Consider the following 23522-nt stretch of genomic DNA (forward strand, 5'->3'; position numbering starts at 1 on the left):
TTCCATTTAATATTACCTCCGATGAAAATCAAAGAGAATAGATTTCCACAATTCATGGAAATCATCAATAAGAGTTTTTGGTTTCAATTTGATTATGTTAAATTTTTTTGCATCAACGTTTTGAATCACACTTTGTGATTCATCATCAGGATGAGCAAGAGAGCATAAGGAAACTACAGATTGTGATTCGAAATGTTGATACAGAAAATTTCAACACAATTGAATCCAAAATCTCTTATTGATGATCATCATGAAGATTTCGTGTAGTTATAAATTAAATACATTCGCAACTCAAAGTAGCCCCCCACATTAGATCATAATGAGTAATAAAATATTTGCAGATATCATATGTTACCCCATGTTTCCAGGACAAGGGGACGTGGTATCTAGTTTCCGGGATGTTTTTTTTTTTAACTGAATTGGGGATGGTATCTATCTATCTATCTATCAATCTATCAATCTATCTATCTATCTATCTGCATATATGGAAATCTGAACTTTCAAATGTATTCATGAACTATATAACATTGTAGCATTAATAATAGCAACAACATTTATTAATCTGAAACTGATTATCATTCATCCGATTATCATAGAAAATAGCATTGAATGAATTGACGCTGCAAGTTTCAACAAAATGAGAAGTCGAAGACTAAAAAGTATCATTTCATATATCAAGATTAGATTATCACTGCATCACTGCATCATATTATATTATAGGTTTCAAACTTCAAAGTCAAAATGAAATCAAGTATAGTATGTTGCTGGCCCTAAGATTTGGTCTGAGAATACTAAATACTGTTCAGATTTACTCTCAATCTGCAGATTTTAACCGAAGACTTTCAGAATTCACAAATAACTCTATTTCCATTCTATTAGCAGCAAGTGCAAACGATTATTCACTTGAGCACAACTTTGTTCTCTTGGGCCAATCTATACACAACTTGCAAATAATCCTCAATTTGATATTTTTAATCATATACTTAAGATTTGATATTAGTAATAACCTATTTTAATACTGAGGGTTTCCTTGAGGTGTGGCCCCCCAACAAGACTTAAAACAATTGCAAATATTTTATAAAATTATCTTATTTTTTGCCTCTTGGTCCTGGAAACAACTAGTAGTCCCTGGGATGGCTAGAGGACTGCAGATAACTTCAGCTTTTTGGCTATTATTAAATTACTCAGTCATTCCCTTATCGTTTATTTAAATTCCTGGCTGCAGGCAATAAAAAGGCTACATGCTTCACCTTTGTTAAGCATCATTAGGAAGGGGACATTACAATTTTGCATTTGTAAACTCTATAAATATAGATTTTAGAATTGGAGTTGTATGATGAGATTATTTAAAACTATTATGTTGCCGGAATGATTCCAAATTCAACACTAGGTACTCTTGGAAGAAAATTGCTCTGCAACTATATGCGTGATATTGCTTATTATAATACATTGAGCAAGCTTTTGGAGTCTTTGAACTTTTCTCATGGAGGGGTTTTTTCCATTTACACTTTTTGTTGCAAGCATTTATCTATGTAATTTTACCATAATATTTCCTATAGTGTGCATCTTCTTCACAATGATTGTTAGAAGCTTGGAAAAGTTTGCACAACATTTCCTCAATAGACTGGTGCAAGAAGTTTTGGTCCCATTGTTGGGTAGAAATTTTATTTATTTTGATCTTTTGAGTGGGAGTTTGTTGTAGAGCATTTTGTGACTTTGCAAAAAGGAGATGGTTAGACAATTAGAAGAATAGAGAGAGAAAAATAATGACGGCAACTATGAGCTATGTAAACTCAGGATGGAAGACATTTTGGTTTATAAGGATCAATAAGCTGTTGTATTTAGAAAGATGTCATTGGGCATCAAACATAAAGATTGGGATTAGATGGATTGGAAGGCCACACATTTGAGAAGATTATGTTTGGTTGATTTTGTCCTCCCAAACATTTATGAAGGGAAGATTGCACGAAAACTTTGTTATGAACTTCAAGCTAAACCTCTAGTAAATAACTTGTACTTTCAAAATAAAATTTATTTGGAGGATGGAAGGAAGAATTGTCGTGGATTATTTAAATACGTTTAATATGTGTATTTGCAACTTTGCCCAAATGAACTCCATGGTGTAAAAATGGATGATTATTACATGACTGGTGTGTTCATTGTTGGACTCATGAAGTCACATTGTCATGGCAGTTGTGAGTACCACTACCATCTTCAAGATTAATGAAGTGGTTGCAATATTATTTTATAAAGAGATGCAAAAATTATTCTACAATGGTTGAGGCCCTTGTTATTTGTGGTAGACCAAAAGAGAAAGATAAGAAGGATACAAAACAAGAAAAGTCTATTTCCAAATCTTGTGGGAAATCTAAGTCTATTGGCAAGTCCAAGGCAAAGTTTTGGAATTGTGTCATTTTTGCAAGTGTAAAAAAGAAGAAAATTAAAAAATGTTTCTAATTTGAATTCTCTAAATATAAGGTTGAAGCTTTTATCATTGCATTGGTAACTCAAGCTTTGCAAAATGTGTGGTTGATGGACTCCAATGCATCTTTCGACATGACATACATTGGGGTTGGTTCTCAAATAAGAATATGATGGTGGGAAGGCCTACTTGGATGATGGCTCTCACTTGAAGATAGTTGGTCATGGAAGAGTCAAGATGAGATTTTTAAATGGTAAAGCGGACAAATAATGTTTTTGCATATCCTTGGTTTGGTATGGAACTTGCTCTCTGTAAGCCAATTAAATAATGTGGTTGTATAGTTTGCCTTCTTGAATGGAGCAAGAAAGACGATGAGAGGAGCTATGATGCTTGATGGGGGTGTTATGATAGACAATTTATCTCTGCAAAATGCATCCGTGATACAATGCATTAAAATAAGTGTTTTAGAGTCATCACACTCACCATTGGAATTGAAAGCAAAGAGGAGTGTTGAATCTACTTTCTGATGGTCAGTCTTTATGAGTACCTAAGGGTGTGCAAGCTTTGGAGATGCACCTTCCAATTGAGAAGACAATGTTATGATAATAGAAACTTTACCATATTGTTGAGAAGGGTCTTAGAGTTTTGAACCATAGAAGCATCCTTTAAGGTCTAGCTGATTTTAATCTTGAGCTCATTTTTTAATGAACATTATCACAAGTGTTTTGAAGTGTTAGATTACTGTTCACTGATGTAAATGGTCCCATGAATGTTCCTTTCTGATCAAGATTAGTTTAGTTTTGTATCATTTATTCATAATTACCATAGAATAACGAGGGTTTATTTTCTCATAAGCAAACTTAAAGTCTTTAGTTAATTCAAAGAGTTCAAGGCTTTTCTTGAAAATCAGAGTGATAAAAAGATCTTTTGAGGATCGATAATGGAGTTTCGTTATGTAGTTTTTTGATAGGGTTTGTAGAGAACATGAGATTGAGAGGTATAAAACAACTCTATACACCCCTCAACCAAATAAAGTTGCATAGATGATGAATTGAAAGTTGATGCAGAGGGTTAGGAGCATGTTGAGTGGAGCTAGTTTTGAATAATTTTTTTGGGCTCAAGTTGTTGCCACTACTTGCTAATTGGACACTTGTTGAGCAGACACTTATGAGGATGTGGTTGAGAAAGAAGCCCTCAATGAAACATATTCATGTATTTGGTTGCAAGGCATATGCTCATGTGCAAGGGGAAAGAGGTCCAAGTCAGAGAGCAAGGCATTGATGTGAAAGAGTCCAAGCTTGTGGAGGATTTGGTAATTGAGAGAGTTCTCTTCAATAGAAGCATTATCTTTTGAGTGACAATTTTTTTCCAATACCTTTGTATCCTATGGTGAAATTGAAGAAAGAAGATGTGGTCCAACTTCCTTTTGGCACTAAGAAAGTTGAATTGGGAAGCCCATGATAGAGCTCATGATGAGGTAAGCTCTAGCAGTTCTAAATTTTTTAAAGAAGAAGAATCTCAACCTCAATATTTGAGGAGGTCTACACATAGTTGGGGACAACATGAAAGGTTTAGATATTTGTTGTTGGAAACTTATTATGGTTTTGTTTTGATTCCTAATACAGATGAGCCAAGGACTATAATAGAAGCTATGGGTATGAGTGATGCATATTCTTGGATAAAACATATGGAAGAAGAGATGGTTGCACTAAATAAATAAGACCTTGAATTGAGTACCTTTGCATGATGGACATGAATCGATTGATTATAGATGAGTGTAAAACAAGAACTTTGATCCAAATGGTTGTATTGAGAAGCATAAAAAAAGGCTGATTGGAAAGGGTTACAAGTGGAGGGAATTGATTATGGTGAAATATTTTCTCTTGTCGTAAAGTTAATGTCAATCACATCCTTATTGTCACATGTTAAAACTTATGATTTTGAAGTTGAGAAGATTGATGTGAAGCTAACTTTCCTTCATGGTAACTTGGAGCAAGAAAGGTATGTCATTGCCTAAGCATGACATTGTAAAAGATAAAGAAAAATTGGTATGCAAGTTGAAATCTTTGTATGGTTACAAATGACCTCTTGGGATGTGCTACCAAAATCTTGATGCCTTTGTGTTGAGTTTGGATTTTTTGATATCAAGATTAGTTGATTTGTTTATTTCAAGACCACTAATGGTAGCACTCATTTTGCATTGTACATTGAAAGTTCTTTTTTGGCATCTTGATTTTGAAACTTGAACTTTCAATATAATTTAGAGATGAGATCTAAGGGAGGCTAGTTATATATTAGGAATGGAGGTCAAAAGGGATAGAGCTAGTACAAAGCTTTGGTTGAGCCCAAGTGAGTATTTGAACTCAATGTTGAAGACATTTAGCATTTTAGCTTGTAGTCTTGTTTTGCTGTGGACAAGGTTATCTATAGATGATAGATATACCCTTTTGTTTATGGCATCATAAATGATTGTAAGGTGAAATTAGTGAAAATCAACATAGAAGCGAATGTTGTAAATGCCCCTGACAAGCTTTTCAACATAGAAAAGTTCATATGGTGTTCAAAGTCTATGGGCCTCATAGGCAAGAGTAGTTCAAGTCTTGTTATCTCCCTTTTCTCTTCAAAGGAGTTCAACAATTGGGAGAATGGTAGAATTTTTGTCTCAAGCTTTGATTGTTCTGAACATGTTTATTTATTTTTCTATGGGTTTCATTTGTTAAAGATAACTTGGGACAAATTTGGAAATGGAAAATTTCTATAAGAGGTGCTAGCTTTCCATGTTGAGCCTTGCTTTGGAGTTGTAAACTCAAAATACAAGTGTTAGGATTGGAGTTATAAGGTGAGATTATTTTAGGTATAATTATGTTGCCAAATCATTGCGAAATTCAACACATGTATTGTTTGAAGAAACTTTGTAATAATCCCCACTGTTTGCTATACCAAATATTTTTTATTGCTAAAATTCAATCACAATATTGGAATATGGAAATAACTAATCACGACTAGTTGTGTATAAATTATCATAAATTGTATACAGTTGTAGTAATGCAAGTTATTTCTCCTCTATTTATTCAATGAGATTTGCAAAGTCAAATATGAAGATAAACATAATAAGTAGTTCTACAACATAGCTAATTGCCAATTACAACCATTCAGTTTATGATGCAAGAATATCTAGGTTGCCTTGTAATCTTGCTCATTATTGTTCATTCTGCTAGTTATTGCTGAGTGCTAGTTACTGTCGAGTTGTCCAATATTTACTGAGCTATCCAGTGTTGGTAGAGTGTTCTTTCATGTGTTGAGTGAACTTGATATTTGCTGATACTTGGTTCCTTCTTTGATCGAGTTTGTCTATGATTGGTTCTTAGTTTGAGCTGACATATGTATTTAATTTGGACTGTGAATTTAATGTTAGGGTATTGTCTTGTGTGTAGATCGTTTTAAGGTTGACCTTTCTATTATGTAATGATCTAGAATCTTTTGTAAGACATTTTGGCAAGTATAAATAGGGTGTTTAGGTTTAGGTTAAAAACGGACTTAGAGAGTTCAAAGCAGATGTTTTTGGAAGAGCGAATTTGAAGCTAGATCATGGATCTTGAAGTTGTATTGTATTTAGCGGCAACTCAGAGGCCTTATAACTGGGCATGTATGTTGATAATTGGATGAATTAATAAAGTGTGGTTGTTTCTTCTCTCCTTGGTGCTGTTCTCTATTTTGTTTGCTTCCGTTGTGTTACTCAGCGAGGTGATTAGATAGTTAGGCGAGCCTCTAGCCCTAGCTATTCAGATTCCTTCTTGCGTTAGGTAGTATCAGAGCTTAAGGTTCATCCTTATGGAGATTTGATCATATGCAACCCTAAGTCGAATTTGGTTGTAGGGTGACAAATCTGTGGATTTGACCTATAACTTGCATAGGGTTATGATATTGTAGGAACTTGTTTGTAAAGATGGTTTGAGGTAGAGGAAATGCTGACACTGCTATTATGGACATGTTGAGACAAATTGCAGCCAGATTAGATGCTGTGGAGACAACCTAGGGGAGAGGAGCGCATCTTGATGATGTGAGTGATGATGAAGCAATAGCACCAAACCCTAATCCGAAACCTAAGGAAGATCAGAATGAAGAAAGATTGTTGAGAGTATTGTCTAGGGCACATTCAAAGCCCACTGTAGAAGGTTTCCCTTATGGTGGAAAATTGGACACCAATGCTGTGTTGTATTGGATCTCTGATATGGAGAAGTTCTTTGAGTTTGAAGGTACTCCTGATAATAGGAAGGTGAAAATTGCAATCATTAGGTTGAAAGGTCATGCCTCACTGTGGTGGGAGCATTTGCAAACTAATAGACAAAGGAGAAGATTAGGACTTGGCTGAAAATGGTGAACTAGGTGAAGAAGAAGTTCCTTGTTGATTACCAAGTTAGATTGTTGAGAAAGATGCAAAATTTGAGACAAAAGGAGATGACTATGAAAGAGTATACTAAGGAATTCTATAGATTGGACATTAGATCTGGACATGTGGATGACGAGGTTGAGAAAGTTGCAAGGTATCTGAATGGATTGAGATCTGGAATTCAAGATGAGATAAGTTTTATGAAATTGCAAAGTGTCAAAGAAGCCTATCAATACACCTTGATGGCTAAGCAGATCTTAACAAAGAAGCATGAACAAAGACAAAGAGGTAGAGGTGGTAGATTCCAAAAAGGAAGAGGTACATCTTTTGGAAAAGGTGGCAGATATGACAATTTTGTGCAAGATAAGGGAAAATCTGAGTGCAAAAATGATGACAAAGGCAAGATCGAATGGAAAGGTGGTAATTCTTACCGAGGAGGTACTAGTTCTTATCGAGGAAGAAGTAATTCTCATTCTTCTAGAGGTGGTTTTTGTGGTAATTATTTTAGATGTGGTAAAGAAGGATATATACACTTTGAGTGTGGATATTTTAGTGAGAATGAACAAGGTAACATAAATACCGTGATTCAAGGAGACCTTGAGGGTTCACCAAGTGGATTTGAGGCTGGAGAAAATCTAATGGCGGAAATAACTCTGTGTAATAAAGGAATTGATGAGGAACTTCTCTTGAGAAGAAGTCTTTTCAAGACCATATGTAAGATGGATGGAAAATGTTGCAAAGTGATTATTGATAGTGGAAGTTCAACAAATTTAGCATCATAGGAGTTGGCTACAAAGTCACGGTTGTAGAGGTTGAGACACCCCAAATCCTATCATGATTCATGAATCAAGGATGAACATAAGCTGCTAGTAAGTGAACAATGTGTTGTGAAGTTCAAGGTTGAAAATTAGTTTGATGAAGTTCTGTGTGAGGTTATGCCTATGGATTGTTGTCATATTTTGTTGGGTAGACCTTGGTAGTATGATAGATATGCTATGCATGATGGAAGATTGAGCAATATATTCTTTGCGTGAATGGAAGAAAGCAAGTATTGTTGCCTTTGATTGAGTCTCATGATGAATAAATTGTACTACTGTGAGAATTTGCATGATTAATGGAAAGCAATTTGAAAAAGGAATGAAAAGGAATCAAGTTTATTTTTCTATAATTCCTAGAGAACCAAGTTTTGGTAGTAAAGATTGAGCAACAGATAATAGCCAAGCAGAAAAAATTGGTAGAGGCCGAGTGACAGTAGAAACTGATAGCGTTAGTTGAGTACCAACATAAACTGAAAACTTGCTGAATGAGTATAAATAAATTGTTGTTGAGGATACACTTGATGATTTACCACTAGTAAGAAGTATAAGTCATTGGATCGATTTGATTCCTGGAGCTAGTTTTTTGAATAAAGCACCATATAGGTTGACACCTACAAAGAATGAAGAACTTAACAGACAAGTGCAAGAATTGTAGAAATGTTTGATCAGAGAAAGCTTGAGTCCTTGTGCTATGTCTGCTATATTAACACCTAAGAAGAATGGATGACGTGTATTGATTTTAGAGCTATTAACAAGATCACAATGAAATATAAGTTTCCTATGCTGAGGATGGATGAAATAATGGATTGTTTGAGTGGAGCAAAGTATTTTACCAATATTTAAAGAGTAGTTATTTTTAGATCAGAATCGGAGAAGGTGATGAATGAAAGACTTCTTTCAAGACAAAAGATGGTTTGTATGAATGGTTGGTTATGCCTTTCAGTTTGACTAATACACCTAATAATTTCATGAGATTGACAAATGAAGTTCTCAAGAGATTCTTGGGTAAGTTTGTGATTGTTTATTTGAATGATATTTTGATATTCAGTAAGACTAAGGAAGAACATTTTGAGCATGTTATTGTAGAGATTGAAAGAGGAGGAAGAAGTGTTCCTTTAAGCAAGAGGAGATTGTGTATTTGGATTTTGTAATTTTAACTGACGATTTGAGAATGGATCTTGAGTTCAGGTTAAAGCAATTTTGGAATGGCCTACATGTTGAAATTACAATGAAGTTTGTTTATTAGTGACACACACACACACACACATACTTAATCAGATAGTTAGCAACTATCAAGCTTATAATACAATTTACAGTGTTAACCAAGTAATTCAGGCTCTACCAAGTTCTATAGTTGCTACCGAGTTTCAAGAACAATATTCAGTTCTCACCTAGCAGTATCTACCAAGTTGGTGATTATCAGTGTAAATCTAGTTTCATAGTGTTTACCAAGTTTCTCAATGTAAACCGAGTTTTCTAGTGCTTATCGAGTTCGCAACTTTAGTGATGTGAATATAGTGTTGACCAAGCTATGTAGTGTCAACCAAGTGATTCAGTTTATACCGATCTCGCAGTGATAGTATTGATCGAGCTGTGTAGTGTCAACCAAGTGATTCATTTTATATGCCGAGTTTCACAGTGTTCACCAAGTCACCAGTGCAGATTGAGTTCAAACTACTTAGAATTGATTAGTATGAGCCAAGCTTCTACGTCTACCAAGTGCATGACGATGTCAAGTGTTGACAATGGTTGTTGAGTGTCAGAACCTCACCGAGTTTGTCTTCAGAACTCGAGTACCTACAAATGGGATGACTTTGCATACTCTGGTGAAACTTATATTGTAGCCGACTTTGAGGAATTGTAAATTGGATTGGTATACATGTAATGTATTGTATCACATCCAAATGATATAGAAGTATGAAAGAATGTAATAAGTATTAAGAAGCATAAGTGCGAGGTAAAATGCTACAAGTAGTATAAGGAGCAACAAAGACTTATCTATCACAACAAGGTGATCATTACACTCCAAAGGAATCTAATTCAACAAATCTAACTTGCAGATCCAAGATCAGCCACTGGTTCATCCTAACAAGTGGAACAGTTAAATCCTTTCACAAGGTAGACTTAACAATCTTTTGTAAATCTCTTTACTGAGTGCATACTTCATTGTATGTTTATAAATCCTTTTGTAAGGTGGACCTAGTAGTCCTTATTGCTCTTAATAGGGCAGATCATCAGAAGTGATCATTGTAAGCCTTAACAGAAAAACTTTATTCTGTAGTACTAAAGCTCGTGGGTATCATCCCCACCCTAGTTTTACTTTCTATTTGGAAGGTTTCTAGGTTATCATATTGTGTGTCAAAGTGTTATGAATGTTTTAATGCTTTTACATTTTCATGCATGTAATTAGATCATAATATATATGAAGGATTAATTGGTGAATTAAGATTAAGTTTTATTGGTTATTGATTCACCCCTCCCCTCTTAGTAACTTAGCCTATCTCATATTTCCAACACTACACTTGAGAATGTGGGTGAGGTAAGATCATTTCATGGTTTGGCTAGTTTTTATAGAAAGTCTATAAAAAATTTCAGTTTTGTTTGTAATGCTATGATTGAGACAATGAGAGGGGATAAGAAGGATTTCAAGTGGACACGTGGAGCTGATAACAATTTTGAGACTTCAGAACAAAAGGTTTCCGAATTACCTATATTGGCTTTTCTTGATTTCATTAAGGTATTTCAAGTTGAATGTGATACAAGTGGTAGTGCAATAGGAGTTGTGTTGAGTTAGGAAGGTAGACCTGTTGCTTTTTTAGTGAAAAGTTGAATGATTCTAAAAGGAAGTATTCTGTGTCTGATCAAGAGTTTTATGCTAGTGTTCAAGCCTTGAAGAAGTGGACAAATTATTTGATTCCTAACGAGTTTGTGTTGTATACTGATCATAAAGCTTTATAGTATCTGGGAAGTTAAGTTGAATCAAAGAGATATAAAGTGGGTTGAGTACTTGCAGAGTTTCACATTTGTGATCAAGCATAAGAGTAGGGTTACTAACTGAGTTTCTAATGCATTAAGCAGAAAACGTTCTTTGTTGACCGAGATGAAGGTTGAAGTTCTTGGTTTTGATAAAATGAAGGAGTTGTATGATATTGACCTTGATTTTTTTGAGGCGTGGAGAGAGTGCAAAGCATCAAATCTATCAAGTCAAATGAGTAAGTTTGATGAGTATTTCATTCAACAAGGTATGTTGTTCAAAGAAATTCGATTGTGTATACCAAGATATTTTATGAGAGTTAATTTGATTAAGGAAAAGCATTGTGGGGGATTGGCTGGAGATTTTGCAATTGATAAGACCTTGAGTTTGATGAAGGATAAGTATTATTGACCACATATGTATAAGGATGTTCAAAAGTTTGTAAGGAGTTGTGGAATTTGTCAAGTTGCAAAAGGAGTAAGTTAGAATACTGGATTGTATACACCTATTTCTATTCCTGAGAAGCCTTGGAGTGACATCAATATGGATTTTGTTCTTGGATTACCTAGGAAAACAAGAGGATATGGCTCCATATGTGTTGTTGTGGATAGATTTTCTAAGATGACATATTTCATACCATGTAAGAAGACATCATATGCTATGCATGTTGCTGAGATTTTCTTCAAAGAGATTGTTATATTGCATGGATTACCAAAAAGTATTATGTTTGACAGAGACAGTAAGTTTGTTGGTTACTTTTGGAGGAATTTGTGAAAGATGGGTACTGAGTTGAAGTTTAGTTCTACATTTCATCAATAGACATATGGATAGATAGAGGTTGTGAATAGAAGCTTGGGTAATTTTTGAGATGTTTAGTTGGAGTTAATCCAAGTAATTGAGATATGGTATTGGCATAAATTGAGTTTGCATATAATAATTTTGTGAATAGGAGTACAGGAAAAACACCTTTTGAGATTGTTACACTGGAATGCAGCCTAGAGGAGCATTAGATTTGAGGGACATTGCTAGTGAAGAGAAGATAAGTGCTAAAGGGGAAGAATTTGCTAGTTTTATGATGTCTTTGCATGAGGAAGTGAAGTTGAAGTTAGATCAAAGTAATTAGAAGTATAAGGAGAATTCTGATAAGTCTAGAAGACATCATGTTTTTGAAGTTGGTGATGAGGTGATGGTTCATTTGAAGAGAGACAAATTTGCTATTAGAACGTATTATAAGTTGATATTGAAGAAGTTTGGACCTTGTAAGATCTTGAGGAAGTTTGACAGTGGTAATTCTTATGAAGTTGAGTTACCTAATAACATGGATATATCTCCTATATTCAATGTTGCTGATTTGTATAAGTATCATGAGTCAGATGATAAAGTTGTTGTATCAGATGATTATCCTAAGAAGCATACTGAAGAGGTTGAACATATGTTGGATCAAAGAGTTGGTAAAAACATAAGACGAAAAAATTACTATGAGTATTTGGTCAAGTGAAAGAACAGAGTAGTTGAAGATGCTACGTGTATTTCTCAATTTGAGTTGGATTCAACTCAAGTTGTAACATCTCAATGATTTAGGAAAATCATTTCTTTCAACATCAGTTGTTTGATGCAGGAGCATCTCGGGTTGCCTTGTAACCTTGCTCATTTTTGTTTGAATTTTGCTAGTTATTGCCAAGTTCCAGTTATTGCCGAGTTGTCCAATACTGGCCGAGCTATCTAGTGTTGGCCGAGGTGTCCAGTGTTGGCCGAGTGTTCCTTCATGTGCCGAGTGAACCTGATATTTGGTAATGCTCGGTTCCTTCTTTGACCAAGTTTGTCTGTGATTGGTTCTTAGTTTGAGTTGACTTATGTATTTAATTTGGATCATGAATTTAATGTTAGGACCTTGTCTTGGGATGCGTGTAGACCATTTTAAGGTAGACCTTTTTATTATGTAATGATCTAAATCTTCTATAGGCTGTTTTGGTAAGTATAAACAAGGCATTTAGGTTTAGATTAAAAAAGGACTTAGAGAGTTCAGAGAAAATGTTTCTAGAAGAGCAAATTTGAAGTTGGATCGTGGATCTTGAAGTTGTATTGTATTTGGCCACAAGCTAGAAGGCCTTATAGCGGTGCATGTATGGTAATAATTGGATGAGTCAATAAAGTGTGGTTGTTTCTTCTCTCCTTGGTGATGTTTTCTATGTTGTTTTCTTTTGATGTGTTACTCAACGAGGTGGTTGGATAGCAAGGCAAGCCTTTGGCCCTAGCTATTCAGATTCCTTCTTGTGTCAATTTAGGCTACACTCAATTATCTCTAAATTGATGTAATGTTACTTGCAATAATACACAACTTGGTCAAATTGGAACCTAATATGTTATTATTAGTTAAAATAATATTATATCGTCTTTACAAATAACAACAAATATGTTGTGATTGATTGATGACTAGTCCAATGATCCCCTCAAGCAATTTCCTTAGACCCAATCCCTCGTATTTTCCAACACTAGTGGAGAAGGCTCACAACATATCTAAATGTCACTCTAGTAGGGGCATTGAAATTAATGTGCAATAAATGTCTAGTTGTAGCACCTGATCAAGCACTTGATAGGGTTTAGAAGCCACCTAGTGAATAATGAAAACACACCACTGACATGGAAGGAATGACATTAATACTCATACCAATAGAGTCTCTTACCATTCCAATTGTTAGAAGGTAAATGCATCAATTTCACATAGCCATGCACTGATTCATTACATGACAAGCTTGGAAACACAGGGCCTTCATTGACATTCTTAGCTCCTGGTAGCCAAGTCACAGACATTGAGAATCAAATCATAGGACAATAATTGTATCCACAGATCTTGTAAGTGCAAACCTAGGGTCCCTATCATGTTTGTAGGGCATGTATAGTGAATCACATGGTCTTTATAATGAATTACAAACCTATGGAAATGGACTCAAGTCTAATTCCAGTGATTGTTGATCACAATAAATGCAAAAAAAAATGCCTCAAAAGGGATGGAAACCACTAAGAACATGTACACACGTCTCCAACCTCAAATGTATATATGATAAAACAAACACAACCATATAATTCTCTTAATACTAATAATCTCCTAGCATGAACAACCATCTTACAAATAGTAAGAACAATAGAGAAGCAAACCAGTTTTCTATACCTCAACAACTAAATTGCAAAATGATTGCAAATGCAACTCTCAGGAAGAAACCCTTTTACTTCATCAAGGGCACACAAATTACCAACCTCAAAAAACATTACAAAGACAACAAAAGCCAAATAGGTAATCAGATAATCAAAGAATTTTTATTTCACAATGAGCTCATACTTATAATCCCTCAAAGACATTTCTTTCCGAAATGAAACTTCACTTGAGAAGCTTCACTAACACAACTCACTTTATAACATATAATAATAAAGTGCCTTTATGATAATATAAACTTTAATAATTAATTAATAAATATGAGCTCACACAATAAATAACCTCATTCGATGTAGGTGATGACCAATTGCCAGTGCCACCATATGCACTACTAACTATGAAAACTTCTTGAATTAGACTTACTAAAAATAGTATGTCTACCATTGAGACACCCAAATCACCTTGTCAACTTACGAGGGTCGCTACAATGAACTAACTCAATCATCTACAAAAATTACCAAAAATTGGGACATTACAGTCCTCGCCCGAGATCGCTTGTCCTCAAGAAATCAAACATCACACTAAAACCTCCAAAATGATCCCATATAAAGCATGTGACATCCATGTCATCACTAAACCAATTGCATGCCAAGAAAATTATCAGAATTAATAACACGACTTGCAACATAGCACCCAACACCTACATTGATGATGTAGAAGTCAGGACATCACTAGAAAATAAGTCCATAAGATATCTAAGCACACTTTCCTTCACTATACCTACCTAATCATCTTGCGAACAATCCAACTTAGGCATATACTAATTCTACACCCAATATAAATCTTGAATATGTGAATCAAATACAAGATTGTAAACACTCGTCATAGTATAAAATCTACTGCAACTATGACCATTCCCATCCCCATCCTCAGGCTGCTATGATAACTCCCCCTCAACAATATTAGTATAAACCCAGATTCCACAAATCTGTGCTCTGTTTGGCCTTAATGTGCAAGTATAACCTTTAGAGAAAGGCCCTTTGCACCAATAGAAAGGTTGTCTCCTCCTTAGGTTCTCTCTAAATGTATCATCAAACTTCCCTGCCAACTTCTCGTTATTCTCAACAACTAGTGGGGACTACTCATAAAAAAGAGAAGGAACAAATGATTTCAAAAGAACCTTTCTTTGAGAAGATGAATCTTAGTTCCCTGCCTTCCTTATGGCCTCTTATAAGGAAGATGGATCCAATGACTTCACCCGTCCACAAAGTGGCTTAACCAATCCCTCCATAAACAACATCACACGTCTATACTCTAATATATCATAAAACATAATTGAGAGCCTCTAGAACTCATTGATATATCTCTCTAAACCACCAGACTACCTCCTCTGAGACAACTCATGAAAGTACATCTCAAGATCCTTTCTATCAAACCTGACAATCAGATGATCCACAAATACTGATAGGTAGTGATATGATCATGTCACAAGAAAACTAACCCATGGTACTACCAGTCATGAGAAAATCCTTCTGAATATCAACTCCAAACTTGATAGCATCTACCTCAGACATAAGATGCAAAGCCAAATAAGTTTCAAGCTTATGAATCCAAGCTTGAGCTGTAACTTACTCACTACCATTGAAATGCTCCAACGTCATCTTACTGACAATATCTCTCAAATTAGTCTATCGAGGCCTCTATCTTTTAGGTATCAACCTCACTCTAGAACACTTCTTCTTTTGACTTAGAAACCTACCAAAATTCAAATACTACTTTATTGTCTACGGTAAAGCATCCCACTTTGCAAAGTTTTCCACTGTATCATCAACAAAAAGAGTGGCCTCAGGCTCAATGCTGACACGTCCACCTTAGGTCTTAGAAATGTGGGCCTTTGCAACCTATCATATGTGCCAATCTATTTGTCAACTTTTTCAGGTAACCTACCTTGATGCTCAATTCAAACCTTGTCTCCATCTCTATATCATCACCATCTTAGGTTCTATCATCAAATTGAGATCTATAAGAACCAATAGAAACATCTTGATCCCTCTCCCTACTCCATCCTCGAGGGAGTGCTATCCATTGCAAACTATCAGAAAGATACACCAATCCACTTGCCAGTTGGTTCTGTCCTACAACCAAGTCCCACAATGTAGCCCAAACCTCAGTATTGACCTTAAAATGCATGCCAACATAACCACCCAATCTACCAACTCCGTCGTCACCCACTATACCAAACTGAATATCAAGATTTCCATCTCTAGGTGGAGAAGATTTCCAAAGCTCTTGTCACCATACATAATGCTAAAAACTAAATCTCAAAATATAAATAATTGATCATAGTTGGTTGTATATGAATTATCATAAACTGCATATAGTTTTGGCAATGTAAGTTATTCCTCCTTTATTCATTAAATGAGATTTGTAGAGTCAAATGTGAAGGAAAACATGATAAGAAGTTCCACAACACATAGCTAATAAGAAATCACAACTATTTAGTTCAAAATACAATCAATTTATCTTTAAAATCGATGCAATATTACTTGTAACAATACACAACTTGGTCAAATTGTAGCCTAATTAGTACTAGCTCAAACAATATTAAAATCATCTTTTCAAATATCAAGAAATCTGTTGTGGTTGATTGAAGGTTAGTCCAATGATTCTCTCTAGCTATTTCCTCAGACTCGATCCCTCTTATATTTTCCAACAAATAATAATGATAATAATAAGATAAGATAATAATATTAATGTCCAACAAAAGACCACAACGAGGGTCTATGGGATTGGAAGCTTACACCAAGAAAATAAACGATGTCCACAAAAGAACAAGTACAACAAAAGAAGAAGAAAGCATGAGACATCACATTAAAAATTAGGTACTTGTCCTCACTGGGAAAAAAATCCAACAGTGACTGATCAGTGCGGCTACTAGAGGTCCTGTGATGAAGTTGAGTGCTACGAGAGGAGTGTCATTGGTGAAGAGGTCCCTTGCGATGTCTCACAGATCTAGAATGACTCGTATTAAGGAAACTGTATGGATGCTTCACACCCCGAACCAGAGTTGGGGGCGAGAAGGTGGTCTTAATAAGATGTGTCAAGGCCTGACTGAATGTCAAGCAGTCTCACAATAGATCTAAATATCACTCCAGTAGGGACATTAAAATTCATGCGCAATAAACATCCAATTGCAGCTCTCGATCAAGCACTTGATAGGGTTTAGTGAACAAGGAAATAACACCATAGATAAGGAAGTAATGACATTAATGCTCAGACCAATAGTGTCTCTTACCATGCCAAATTTTAGAAGGTAATTGCATCACTTTCACACAACCACACACTTTTTCATTGTAGACCAATCTTGGAAATGCAAGGCCTTCGTAGGCATTCCCAACTCCCAATAACCAAGTTGCAAGTACTGGGATCAAATCACAAGGCACTAATTGTATCCATAGGTCTTATAAGTGCAAACACAAGGCCCTAGTTATGTTCGTAGGGCTTGTAATGTGAGTTGCATGGCCTGTATAATGAATTGCAGGCCTATAGAAATGGACATAGGTTTGATTCCATTGATCACTGATCACAATAATGCAAAACTCTGCCTCAAAAGGGACCAAAGCCACTAAGAACATGTACATGCATCTCCAACCTCAAATGCAAGTATAATAAAAATAACACAACCACATAATTCTCTGAATACTGATAATCTCCTAGCATGAATAGACTTCTTAGAAACAATAGGAATAGTAAACAAGCAAAGCAATTTGCTATACTTGAAAAACTAAATTACAAAATGATTGCAAATTCAATTCTTGGGAACAAATACTTTTACTTCAGCAAAGGCACATAAATCATCAAACTTAAAAATGTCACAAAGAAAACAAAAGCCAAATAGATAATCGAATAATCTACTACTTTTTCCTTCACATTGAGCTCGTATTTATGATCCCCCGAAGGCATTTGTTTCCCAAATGATACTTCACTTAAGAAGCTTAACCAACACAACATCACTTTATAACATATAATAAAAATAAAACATCTTTATAATAATATAAAATATAACAATTAATTAATAAATATGAGCTTATGCAATAAATAGCCTTATTTGGTGATGACCGACTGCCACTGCTGTCATCTACACTGCCAAATAAGACAATTGCCCGAATTAGACTTACTAAAAATAATAAGTCCACCACTGAGATCCTCAAATCACCATGTTAACCTAGGAGGGTCTCTATAATGAACTAACTCGATCATCTATAGAAGCTTGCAAAAAATGAGGATATTATAAATTTTCTCTACAAGTGTATGTAACCAAAGTATTTATTGTTATATATTGAGCAAACTTCTAGACTGAGGGATTTTTCTTGCTAAAGGGTTTTCTCCACACACGTCTTATGTTGTGAACATTATTTATGTAATATTTTAATGTTTTTTATATTGAGCATCTTCTTAATGGCTATTGTCAAGATGTAGGAAGCATTTTTGCACACCTTGCTTCCTCACAGTTTTGTAGAATCTTGCAACATCCAAATTTATAGTAGTTAAGTTTATTGCAAACCCCTTTTGGAAACCTCTCCTTTTGTAATACTAATCTAAATCACGAATTACAAATAACTTAACTCTCGTTTTCTTATTATACTTTCTTTGTATTACAAATTGTTCGTTTGGATCTTCTCTCTAATTTCCTCATGCTATTGTGGCACTAGACTTGCAATCAATTCGTTGAATATTTCATGATATAAGGCCCAAGGAGGAGATCTAAAAATAGGTCCCTAAAAGGGTTGTAACGTGTTCCCTATCAAGCATAGATGTATTGCATCCATATTAAGTAGGTTGCAAAATCTTTGGGATGTTGGAAATATTCAAGACTATGCTAAGTTATTGAGAGAGGAGGGGTGAATCAGTAACTTCTAAAATTTCTACACCAATTTCAATTCTGAATCCAATAAACCATTTAACATTTAATTTATCACATCTGATCTAATTGCATGCATATGAAACTAAAAATATAAAAGCATCCACAACACTTGAACACAATGATTTGGGGACCCAGAAACCTTCCAAATAGAAAGTAAAATTGGGGTGGGGATGAAACCCACAAAACTTCAATACTACAACATAAATTTGGCTTGTTAAGGCTTACATTGATCACTTTTGATGATCTGCCCTGTTAGGAGCAATTAGGATTGCTAGGTCCACCTTGTTAGAGGTTTTACAAACACACAATGAAGTATGCACTCTATTTAGAAATTTAAGAAAGACTATTAAGTCTACCTTGTGAAAGGATTTTGACTGGTTCACCTGTTAGGCTAAAACAATAGATCTCTGACTTACAACTAGATTGCTGATAGAGATTCCTTAATTGTACTGATCACCTTTCTGTGATGAATATGTCTTTGCTACTTCTTTTTTGATATGGCCTTCACAATTCACTCTTTATCTGCTGCTCAGCTTCAACTATTCACATTCACATTCTTACATGCTCATTATCATACTTATGGATGTGATACAATACATTTCATATATATATACCAATACAAATTAGAAAATTAAAAAGTCGGCCATCATATAGGTGAACACATATATCACAAAGTCGGCCCAAATGAAGACATTCAGGTTCTGAAGACTGACCTGGTGAAGTTCTGATACTCAGTGTCCATTGTCATTACTCGGCATCGTCATGCACTCGGTAGACATAGAGGCTCGGTCCATACTAATCACTTCAAAGTAGTCTTGAACTTGGTTTGCACTGGTGACTCGATAGATACTATGTAACTTGACATAAACAAAATCACTCGGTAAACACATAAACTCGGTTTACACTAGCTTCGCATTACATGAACTATGAACTCGGTAGAAATTGCAATGCTTGGTAACACTGAAATGCTCAAGTTGAACTGCTAGACTGAATTTGCTTGGTTTGAACTACTAGGCTTCAAATTGACTAAATACACTTGTTAACTGTTGAATTGTTTGGTAGCTACTAGATTACATGGCAAACACTGTAGACTGTTCAATGAGCTCAGTAGCCATACAAAATTTGAATAAGTGTGTGTCACTAATAACAAACTTGATTGATATGTCAACATGGGAATCCCTTGAGGTCCCAAAATAGGTCTCAATTTTAGGAAATCAGCCACAAATTATGAGAAAACCTAGTTTTGGAGCATAAAAGAGATTTTGAGTAATTGAATAAAGCGAAGGGAGGACCCAAGTTTAAGGAGCAAGCCAACTCCAATGCTCGAATCTAGGAAGGGCTAGACCAACTAACAAGGATAAATCCTTCTACACTTTCGGTTCTACAAGACCTAGGTGGGTGAACCTTGGATTCAATAAATACAACCCTTGCTATATCATAATCTTGAATCCATAAATAGACTGTCTCATATCAAGTGCATCAACTATGAAGAGTTTTGATAGATGATGGCTAACCACCCATCAAACTCACATCTCCAAGGAGCACGAGATGTAGAACAACCTAATGGAGCCCAAATTTTTGCATCTCCATACATGCACATTTTCCTATACTTTTGGTTTTAATGTCACTTAGCATTAAACATTTTCGTTCTAAAATCCAGATCCTTTCCGGTGTAGGACTGTCCATGATGTAATTGATATTATTATGGGAAGCTTTGCAATTATTTCTACTGAAAGGTAATTAAGGATTGCTAGGAAAAGGTTTAAGATATTTGTTACCAGATGACGCAATAAGGAGTTTCAGGTGGGGAAATATCCCATGAACACACATGGGCAAGAACCACAGAGGAATGGTTACCTTCTGAGGTGGACTTGCATAATCTAATGGCCGAGATCCTTTAGCATAGGCAAAGGGGGGATTATGTAGCTAAGGCAATTGCACAAACTGTTACCATACCACCTGTAGAAAACACTTATATTTTACTATAGCCTTGGTGGACCATCCATAAACCGAACATATTCAACATGACAAGGCCCTCAAATGGATGGAAGGAAAAGCAGGTTGGATAGCTTTGGTGGAGCGGAAAGAGGACACTAAAGATCCTGTTGGGTGGCTCTAGTGATAGTGTTCCTCACTACAAAAAAATGATCCATGTTGTCTCTACTAAACATTTCAGGCATTGGATTATGTCCTGACATCATTTCAAAAAACAAATAATTCCGTAGCTGTACATGTCTCCCTTGTTGTCATTCTCCTACTTTATGCTTATTCTAAAGAAATAAAAAAACAACCATAGTGTCTTCCTGGTGGCTAAGAAGTTTAGGAAGCCATCTCCAACGCAATTAATTCTTCATTTTTATCGCACAATTTTAAATATGAGCAAGCTTGTAATGAGTTTGTTAGTGGAGGATTGTGATGAAATGACATGCATAATATTATTTAGAGAGTTGGTGACTGCTATCGTGGAGCAAGAAGTATATTTTGGAAACCTATACAAGCTATGCCATAATTTTTTTTAGTATGTAGGTGACAATCAAAATTTCATTCGCATCTGCAACTACTGTTGGTTGGAAACGATATTCAGGAAAAGCTAGGTGTTTGATCATTACATTGGAATGCAGATATTTGTTGAAGTTCTCTGCTATTGAACCACATCAGGCAACATTTCAAGAGGTTCATCCATTCACTATGATCATTGTTAGTTGCATATATTACTGTAATGATAGATGGAAAAACATTATTCTCCCCGTCTTCCCTGAAAACCTCTTTCAATGTGTGCATAGCTTGCGGTCTATCATCACATGGGGAGATTTGATCATCACCACAATGTATCCTCTACAAAATGCTAGAAGTAATATTTATACAACCACACAAGATCTATCATTACCTGGTTGTCGACATTGGCCACACAAGGATTAATAGTATCAGGATATATTTTTATGCACGACGATTTGAAACCGATGGCATACTAAGTCTTAATTATATTAAACAAACACACTCACTGGTAATTAATCAGTTATGTTTATATTTATTAAAAGTCAATCTATTAAACATGGCCATATGAATCATCTATGGAGCATAAATAGAAGATGATTTTTTGAGAGACAACATAATAACATAAGCATAAAAATATAAGAGGAGCATCAAGGAGAGATGAAAAAGAGAAAATGAGTAGTTATTCATGTAGTTTTTGGATAAATTGGATATTGTAATTAAAATACAGACTCAGTATATTCATTTACAAATTAATGCAAGAGCTCTGTTCTTCTTATTTGTCTTAAAAATTTAAGTTAAAAATATTTCATTTAGATTTATATTCCTTGTGACATTAATTTCTACTAATGCTGAATAGGTTGATTTCAATACAAGTCTTTGAATATCAAAATTTGCAAACTAAATGTTGTCTATGTGAATTTTGTCTAATTGGTTTTTCAAAGAAATTAAAGTCAATTCGACTAAGGTTTGTGCTTCCAATTGAAGCTTCAATATACAAAGTAGTAGATAGTACACGCATAGTCTCTCAGGGTTGTATATAAGGGTCTTGGGAAGTTTGTCTTTATTTTCCCAAGGCTAGATAAGGGTTTGGTCTATAGTTTATTTTGTAAGAGTGGGTTGAGGTATGAGGTCTTGAAGTTTGATATCCTATCATATCCATAACTCATAAATATTGTTGCCTTCAGTCAAATAATATTCATTTCATAAGTAAACAAATAAAGCATCCATATAACTTTATAATTATCAAGTTTAAAGATTTTTGAAACTTAAAGAATTCAAAAAGTTTCAATTAGCTATAGAAAAGATTTGACTGAAGTCATAAGGGTTTAAGGAAGGTTTAGTAAAGCCTAAAGTGTAGGGGAATTGAATCAGGAGATCATTCCTATTCATCGACCAAAACTGATTGAGTAATCCTATTGAAAAATTGACAAATCTCTTAGATTTCAAATTTTTGGTTTTGGGAACCAACATATTGGAAACTCTATTAGAGTTTCTCACAATATATGTTTTGAAGTTATTCAGAATTTCAATTTTCTAGATCAGAATTAGAAAGTAGTTCTATTAATTTGTTTGAAAGCATACTTTGTTGGAAGTGAGAATCCAAAAGATCAACAAACTAATACATTTCCTGAAAGAGGTGGGAAAGATCAACAAACTAATACATTTCTTGAAAGAGGTGGGAACTCTACTCAATAATATTTGAATTGATAACCCTACCAACAGAGAAGACTCAAAAGAAAATGATGGATGATTTAGTTTAGCTGCTATGCTATTTGTGGGAGGTTATCTCTTAGAATTTAAATTCTAGTCGAAAATGTTGTTAGTACTCTCGATTATTAGATTTTTAAGTGGCTTTTCTCATGACGCATTTGTAAAAAATTACTGAGATAAACTTAATTTTTCATAAGTAAAATTTTAATTTCCTTTTAGTCTCAAAGATAAACTTTCTAATTTATGTTTTATCTCTTGTTTCCTAGTTGTTGTTCCATGCCTTTTCTTGATATAGAATAGATATTTTCATTTTAAATCTGATTTATTTTCATTTTAAAATTTGATGAGGGCATAATCAATTAGAGATAAAGCATAGTTGAGAAAAAATAATATTGGTAATTGAATTTACATTCTCTAAATGTTGTAAAGTTTTAATATAATAATTATTATATTAATCTATATTTGTAATATAATGTTTCTATTTTCTATTTAGCAATTGTTCTTACGTATCTAAAAAATATAGAAAGATTCTATTTATATTTAATTTTTAATTTAAAACTATTTAATATTTAAAATAATAATTTAATCAAATAGATTTAATTGATTTGCATTTAATAGAAATATTTTTTAAATATGC

The sequence above is a fragment of the Cupressus sempervirens genome, chromosome 7 (genome assembly GCF_028749045.1).
Source record: "Cupressus sempervirens isolate cs-2001-9-10 chromosome 7, ASM2874904v1, whole genome shotgun sequence".
Lineage (NCBI taxonomy): Eukaryota > Viridiplantae > Streptophyta > Pinopsida > Cupressales > Cupressaceae > Cupressus > Cupressus sempervirens.